Here is a 9,172-nt window from a genome sequence, read left to right as displayed (position 1 = left end):
GTTACAGCACCCTTTAACGGTCAAGCCAGCCGGCCCTTTACTTATGACACAGGCGCACGCTTGGCACTACTTTGTTGATGCACGTGCGGCTACTGCGCACACAATTCACAAACACAGAAAATTATTTTTTTTTTGGTTTGGACTGGAGTGTACTTTGGGGGTTACAGCACCCTTTAACGGTCAAGCCAGCCGGCCCTTTACTTATGACACAGGCGCACGCTTGGCACTACTTTGTTGATGCACGTGCGGCTACTGCGCACACAATTCACAAACACAGAAAATAATTTTTTTTTTGGTTTGGACTGGAGTGTACTTTCGGGGGTTACAGCACCCTTAACGGTCAAGCCAGCCGGCCCTTTACTTATGACACAGGTGCACGCTTGGCACTACTTTGTTGATGCACGTGCGGCTACTGCGCACACAATTCACAAACACAGAAAGTAATTTTTTTTTTGGTTTGGACTGGAGTGTACTTTCGGGGGTTACAGCACCCTTAACGGTCAAGCCAGCCGGCCCTTTACTTATGACACAGGCGCACGCTTGGCACTACTTTGTTGATGCACGTGCGGCTACTGCGCACACAATTCACAAACACAGAAAATATATTATTTTTTTAGCACTTGGGGGGAGCACCCCTGATGGACAGAGCACCCCCTGGACAACACTACAGCACTCCTTTAGGACTGGGACACTGCACAGGACTTTGGAGTGGACACAGCCCCTATGGAGAACTGACTGCACAACACAGTCCAGCCAGCCCCTATGGACTTTGAAGTAGTGGACACAGCCCCTATTAACAACAGCAGCACAGCACAACACAGCCAGCCCCTATGGACATTGAAGTAGTGGACAACAGCAGCACTACACTACACTACACAGCCCTAACTCCCACCCTCCCTCTTCACTGTCCACAGCCGAGTGAGAAAATGGCGCCGACGCGGGTACCTTATATAGGATCCAAAACCCGCGAGACTCGGAAGGCGGGATGATGACGTTTTGCCTCGATTTCAGATCCGAGTCAGGCGGGAAAAGTCGAGCCTGACTCGGATCGGACTCGGATCGGGGGGGCTCGGGGGGGTTCGGATTTCAGAAATCCGAACCCGCTCACCCCTAATATATATATACTACATGGAAGGAGATGGCACTCCACGACTATTGAAAAAACTGCAGACAAAACGGTGTCTTAATAGTCAACGTTTCAGAGCTCTCTGGCTCTTTTATCAAGACAAATATCACAAAGTTTACAAAAAACAGACATATATATACACATACCTGAGATTCATCACCGCAGTGCACATCCACGCTGTCCCTCTGGAGTCCCGATGACGTCATCGGCGTGAGACACGCTGGCGCTCGGAGACTCACTAGGGGGCATGTAACTAACGTGAGCCATCACCATGGTAACCCCCTTATACAAAATAGCACGGCAGCATACTGTAAATGAAGAACAGATAATATCTCACTGAAAGGTCTGGATGCCAATCGCAAAAAAAAAACTAGTTATACTAAACGACCTGTGTCTCATTGCTAAGCATCATATCAATAGGTCTAACATAATGTCATGCATTGCAATAATAGATAAATACAAATAATTGAAGATCATCTAGCCTAAAGAAATGTTATAATCGTGACACTAAACTCATAAGACACAAAAATTATAAAAAACAATTGAAGGACAACATTTCATTTAAACCTCCAGGATGCACAGTTTGCAAACTGTAAATCCATGGGAATCTTATTTGTTGTTTACGGAACCTGGGTCTTCTATCTCTTGGTTGACCTCTATTATAGGCCCAGCTGTACACCCTCAGTTCCGCGTAATCTCTATCCACAGTTTGTAGTTTGGAGTTTTTAAACTGGACTAAATCACTCTTGTATTTTTCAATCTGGATGGTTAATGAATTTAACCAATCCTGAGATGTGTCAGTTTTAATTTTAGTAAGGTGTAATGATTCAAATGCCTGGGACTTAAACCACAATCCAATAGGATAGTATGGACTCAAGAGTATACATCAGCAAGTAATAAAATTATGAAAGCAGCAAGGGACATCTGGCCGATAGTGTCTAAAGATCCAAAATTACCTGCGTTACAAGACTCTACTATTTTACCCTCCTTTAAGAGGGGTCGCAACATCAAGGATTCGGTTGTACATAACGACATTAGTTTATCTACGCAACCTGCATTTTTTGAGCCGGTCGGCCGGTAACTATAAATGTCTAGAATGCATTACTTGTAGCTTTTTAGAAACTGGTGATACTTTTTTCCATCCTAGATCTGGCAAAAAGTTTGTTATCAAATATCCTCTAACATGTTCAAGTCGATTTGTGGTATATTTCATTAGATGCCCGTGTGGTATGTATTATGTCCGCAAAACATCCAGACAAATTAAAGAGCGTATGGCTCTCCATCGCTCACACATCAGGGCTGCGCTTGAGGGTAAGGTTGTTGATCAACCAGTGGCCAAACATTTTAGGGACCACCATCACAGCTTGTCATCCATGAGGTTTAAAATGATTGATTGGGTTCCACCGAACCTTCGAGGAGGAGATAGGGATAGAATGTTGTTACAGAAAGAAGCGTTCTGGATTTACAGTTTGCAAACTGTGCATCCTGGAGGTTTAAATGAAATGTTGTCCTTCAATTGTTTTTTATAATTTTTGTGTCTTATGAGTTTAGTGTCACGATTATAACATTTCTTTAGGCTAGATGATCTTCAATTATTTGTATTTATCTATTATTGCAATGCATGACATTATGTTAGACCTATTGATATGATGCTTAGCAATGAGACACAGGTCGTTTAGTATAACTAGTTTTTTTTTGCGATTGGCATCCAGACCTTTCAGTGAGATATTATCTGTTCTTCATTTACAGTATGCTGCCGTGCTATTTTGTATAAGGGGGTTACCATGGTGATGGCTCACGTTAGTTACATGCCCCCTAGTGAGTCTCCGAGCGCCAGCGTGTCTCACGCCGATGACGTCATCGGGACTCCAGAGGGACAGCGTGGATGTGCACTGCGGTGATGAATCTCAGGTATGTGTATATATATGTCTGTTTTTTGTAAACTTTGTGATATTTGTCTTGATAAAAGAGCCAGAGAGCTCTGAAACGTTGACTATTAAGACACCGTTTTGTCTGCAGTTTTTTCAATAGTCGTGGAGTGCCATCTCCTTCCATGTAGTATACATATAGAGTTTCTCTATTAGATTGGCACCCACGCAGGCTGATTTGATAGTCTGAGTGCCGGTCACTGGTTTTGTGGATATATATATATATATATATATGTGTGATCGAAGCACTGGAGAAGTGTGGAATGGCTTCTATGTATGTCCTAGGTTCCTGTCATATGTGTTCTGAAATCCCCAGGAGAAGTCTGTTTGGGAAAAAACAGACTAGAAATGTCGGCTTTAGAGAAAAGCCGGTTTGGGTCCTGGGGGTGTGGATTTGAGGAGAGGGAGGGCTCCATCCACAGGCCACTCCAGGTTTTGGGCCTTTCAGCCTGGTAAAAGGCTCATTAGGGCTTGCAGCTGGTAATGGTTAATATAAGCTGGGTTTGTTTGTGGCTGAGTGTCTCACACCTGGGGGGGAGCTGGCAGACTAACCTGTTCAGAGACACTTGGTTACTTTCCTTGTAAGTACTGTGCACGTGTTTTGTTGATGGTGAGGGCAATAGGCCCTACCATTATTATAGAGAGGGAATCTGCTGTGTAGCTAGTGCCCAGCCGGGCTAGGACTTATGTTTATGTTTTGTTTATATTCATTTGGCACAATAAAGACTGGCGCCGACCAGTTTGTACAAGAACCCCAGACTCGTATCCTGTTTTGTATCCTGTTTCTACAGCTGCTGTGTGTGTAAAGAGGGAGTCCATCTACGCCATGAGAGGGACCCCTATCCCGACTGTGTCACAATATATATACATATATAGTATATATAAATAAAACACCTACTCTACTTATACCCATTGACAACCACTCTGCTTATAGCCATATAGTGTATATTTGGAAGAAGCAGCAAATTTAAAGTGAAAGCAAGCTGACTTACCATACGACCCTGTGTTGGTCAAGGCTCAGGCCTCCTGCATTGCCTGTCACTCTGGCTGCTGGGTGGGACTGCCAGGGAGGGTGTTTGTAGATGGAGAGGTGGTGCTGCAGGCCTGCAGTTGCTGTACGTGGGGGCGGCAGTTCCTTCCTGCTCTCTGGCTGCGGACTGCAGTGCTGCTCTTCACAGGCTGCGGCTGCAGGGAAGAGCCGCACCTGGGGCAGTGTCATGCGTGATGACGTCACGCGTCGCAACCTCGTTCATAAGCCTGGTACAGGACCGCTGGGACAGACCAAGTGACAGCGGTAAGGGGGGGTGTTGGCGGCTTCATTTTTTGTTTGTTTTGCTTATTTGCAGAATGTGCCGTGCGGGCAGCCGAACAATTCAGTTTCTAAACAACTATTAGGTGCCAGGGTCCCATTCTGGGCCCCCCTTGACCTCAGGGCCCCTCTGGACATCAGGGCTCGGGACAGGTGTACCCCTTGTACCCCCCTGTCGCCGGGCCTGCCTGTCTTGTAGCTCTCATTGTGGGGGTGATGTATCAAATCTTGGAGAGAGATAACATGGAGAGAGATAAAGTACCAACCAATTAGCTTCTAACTGCTCAATTAGTAAAATATGTGGACGCTACTTTATAATTATCGGCTTTTCTCGCATAGTCTTTGTATGAAAACTCCTGCCGTGGTGTACCGCGCGACAACGGTGAGGAGGAAACCGGGCTGCTGTGACTTCTTTTTTTTTGCCATTTTTCGCAACTACTAGGGAGCATTTAGGGGAGGTAATGGAGAGCGGCCGCAAAGAAAGTAGGCATGTTCCGATCATTTTGGGGTCTGTGATTCCGTACGCAAGCATCATGGCTGCAGCGTCTTAGTTCCCTTGCTATTCTGCTGAACCATAGGCTCACTCAGGGCTGCGATAATTGAATGATCAGTGACTGATGCTTCGTGTTTGTACACAGATTCTTGGCTCAATACATCTACCGGCATCTGCATCATTTGCATAGCAGATGCGTACTCAGACGCAGCAGCAGCGGCATTAGAGTAAACCACTTAATCAGGCCCTGTGTCTCTTATACAGCTTTTACACCAAGCTAAAAATCCTGGGTTGATGCGCATCAACACAGGATTTTTGTCGGTGTAAATGGATCCACCCGGGTCCAGGGACCAGGGGATCCAACTCGGGTGTTTTGCAGGGTTGGCCACAGGTCGTTACCGTGCCACCCTGTAGTGTGAACGTCGCGATCCGGGTCACGAAGACCCAGATCGCGCCGCATGCCGGCTTCAGTGGTGCTTGGAGATGACGTCATCTCCAAGCATCCACTTCAACGCCAGAAGAGCCGGGTCACTGCAGACCTGGCTCCGGTGAGAACAGCTCAGATTCGGGAATATCCTGGGTCGGCACCAGGAAAGTTCCGGGTCTGATCCAGATTGGAACCCTGTTCCAACCTCTAGGTCAGACCCGGAACTTTGGTATAAAAGCGGTATTACACTGTTGTTTTACTGCTAATGGCATTTTTATTACACACTATGAAGGGTTCATGATATCATGCCAGTCTGTCCATTCCCGCCATGATCTCTGAGCTCCAGAAACGGGTTTCTGTCATTTCACATGATAAGACATGGTAAGATCGGCTATGTGATTCCTGGATGTGATTATTGCTGCTAATCGCTGCCTATTGAAAGCACTGTGCACAGAGGAAAAATAATTATGCAGCTAATTGCTCTTAATGATATCATTTATTTCATTTCCATCTTTACTCTTAAACTGCATTAAACATTTCCTCAGTGCTGCTGAATTAATGCACATAGCATCATCTATATTTTGTAGTTTTGTGTGAGCTGCTGTATTTATCTAACTACTTCATTATAATATATAATCTGTTGTAATAATTATTGTAAACCGCTTAATGACCAGTGACTTTATAAGAGTGAGCTTGATTCAGATGTTACTTGCCATATCTTATATGATGATCGCCATTGTAGGGAGGGACCATTATTAGCCTCAGGGTCTAATAATGGGGCATTGAACTGATCCCTGACCTTCAGATAATTGACATGCAGCAATAATAAAATCAACAGTGTGTGCTGAATGTGAAGGCAAAAATGGCCTGATTCAGACCCGCTCTTGAGCGCATAGTGCTCGCAAGCGGGTCGATGTTTGGCCCCTGCACATGCGCCGCCTCTGACGTACGCATGTGTGAGCCCCAGCGAGTGACAGCAGCTCTATCGCTCCAGGGCTCACTACAAGACGGGGCGGCTGTTGATGTTGATTGACAGCTTGCCCCGTTTTGTAGGCGGGGAGGGGGGGTGGCTGTACAAATGCAGGCGTTCCCTTAGGAATGCAGGCGTTCCCTTATACGGTTCCCTTAGGAACGCCTGCCGTTTGTGGACAGCCCTACTGACATCACTATTAGAGCAGGAAGTCCACTCGGGCTTGCGGGAGCCGAGACCCTCCCGCAGGGTGTCATCACAAGCCCGATGGTCGCGATAATCGCGACCATTGCCAGGACGCTCGCACAAGCTGTGGAAAAAAAAAAGGAACGCCCTGATTCACAGCGAGCGAGTGCGTGCGCTTCTGAATCAGGCCCGAAATCCGTTTGCATTCATTGTTGGCGTGCCCAATATGAGTGCTGATTGCATCCTATCTCCCCTATTACAAACATTAATAGATCGAGTGTAACCTATGTAGAATGTCACTGTATAGAATAAAAAAAGAGTTAAAAAATATGTATACTGTATAATTAAAAAGTTAAATAAAACAGTACATAAAAACAAATATAAAAAAATAAAATGTATCAAAAACAAAACCCACCTTATTCGGTCTCTAATACCCCTTTTACACCACTACTAAAACCCCGGTTATTGCAGGGTTAACCTGGGTTGCTGCTAGGTGTAAAAGGGGCCAGGGTTGGATTCCCGAGTTGAGTGACCCTGCAATCCAACCCGGGTAGCTTGCAGGGTATAACACGGGAACGACCCGTGAAACCCTGCAGTGTAAGCGGGTAACCCGGGTCCCATTTACAGCATGGGGACTTCTGGGTTTCTTGGCGCTTGCATATGATGTAATCTCCAAGCGCTGGGAGACTTGTTCTACTGCACCTGTGTGCTCATAGAAAAGGTGTCTGTCCTGGGTCTGACCCGTTTTGGAACTGTGGGCTCCATTCAGACCCGCTTGCTAGATGCATACGCGCGTATCCAGCGTATGCAAGTTTGAGAAGGCAGGCGATCGAACGGCAAGGCATAAGCACGCCCACTATGTCTTGGCGTGTGATCGCAGTGTGTATGCTGACGCCCACCAGCCTGTCTTAAAATGCTCACTTGCGCACGTTATCTCCAGGAAGTGTACGAAACCTTTGTAATGTTAGAGTATCCCCATTTTTAGGGATTGTGTGACAGTGTGTGGCCCTGATGAAGTTCAAACCTAGGCAAAAACCTAATCCTGGTCAAACTACACCACAAAGTCACACTTGGTGCTAGGTCCAAAACTCTGGCCATGCATAAAGTACAAACAGACAGGCAGACACCAGCTTATTACATAGATAAGGGGTTCATCCAATTAGGTACAAGTTGGGTCTTGCAGGACGTTCTCATGGCAAACTCGAAGGCAAATTTAATTTGCAATCCAATTCCAAAATTGCATTAATTTTTCAGAGGAAATTCATGTTTGTATGTGCAACCCCTTGAGCAGGTGAAACTGTAGGGAAAATCTTTATTTTAAAGTAAAAATGTCAGAACATCATCATTCACTTAGAAGAGTTTACATGCCATGCTTTGGCCAATAAAGACATGTCCTTTTCCAGGTAAATTTATATAAACAGCTCAATAATTGGATATCTAATGTGGGACAGGAATGTGGAGGTGTAAGTGATGTGGGACAGGTTTGTGGAGGTATAAATGATGTGGGACAGGTATGTGGAGGTGTAAGTGATGTAGGACAGGTATGTGGAGGTGTAAATTAGGTGGGACAGGTATGTGGAGGTGTACATGATGTAGGACAGGTATAGTATGTGGAGGTGTAAATGATGTGGGACAGGTAAGTCGAGGTGTAAATGATGTGGGACAAGTAAGTGGAGGTGTAATTATGTGGGACAGGTATGAAGAGGTGTAAATAATGTGAGACGGGTATGTGGAAGTGTAAATGAGGAGGGACAGGTATGTGGAGGTGTAAATGATGTGGGACCAGTATGTGGAGGTGTAAATGATGTGGGACAGGTTTGAGGAGGTGTAAATTATGTGGGTCAGGTATGAGGAGGTGTAAATGATGTGGGACAGGTACAGTATGTGGAGGTATAAATGATGTGGGACAGGTATGTGGAGGTGTAAATGAGGAGGGACAGGTATGTGGAGCTGTAAATGTTGTGGGACAGGTATGTGGAGGTTTAAATGATGTGGGACAGGTAAGTGGAGGTGTAAATGATGTGGGGCAAGTAGGTGGAGGTGTAAGTGATGTGGGACAGGTTTGTGGAGGTGTAAATGATGTGGGACAGGTATGTGGAGGTGTAAATGATGTGGGACAGGTACAGTATATGGAGGTGTAAATGATGTGGGACAGGTAAGTGGATGTGTAAATGATGTGGGACAGGTAAGTGGAGGTGTAAATGATGCGGGACAGGTATGAAGAGGTGTAAGTAATGTGAGACGGGTATGTGGAGGTGTAAATTAGGAAGGACAAGTATGTGGAGGTGTAAATGATGTGGGACAGGTATGTGGAGGTGTAAATGATGTGGGACAGGTAAGTGGAGGTGTAAATGATGTGGGGCAGGTAGGTGGAGGTGTAAGTGATGTGGGACAGGTTTGTGGAGGTGTAAATTATATGGGACAGGTATGTGGAGGTGTAAATGATGTGGGACAGGTACAGTATATGGAGGTGTAAATGATGTGGGACAGGTATGTGGAGGTGTAAATGATGTGCGGCAGGTATGTGGAGGTGTAAATGATGAGTGACAGGTATGTGGAGGTGTAAATGAGGAGGGACAGGTATGTGGAGGTGTAAATGATGTGGCACAGGTATGGTGATGTGTAAATGATGGGGGACAGGAATGTGGAAGTGTAAATGATGTGGAGCAGTTATGTGGAGGTGTAAAAGATGTGGGACAGATAAGTGGGGGTGTAAATGATGTGGGAAAGGAA

Source organism: Taudactylus pleione, unplaced genomic scaffold, assembly GCF_031769625.1.
Source record: "Taudactylus pleione unplaced genomic scaffold, aTauple2 ptg000321l, whole genome shotgun sequence".
In the NCBI taxonomy this organism is placed as follows: Eukaryota; Metazoa; Chordata; class Amphibia; order Anura; family Myobatrachidae; genus Taudactylus; species Taudactylus pleione.
This window is presented reverse-complemented; position numbering follows the sequence as displayed.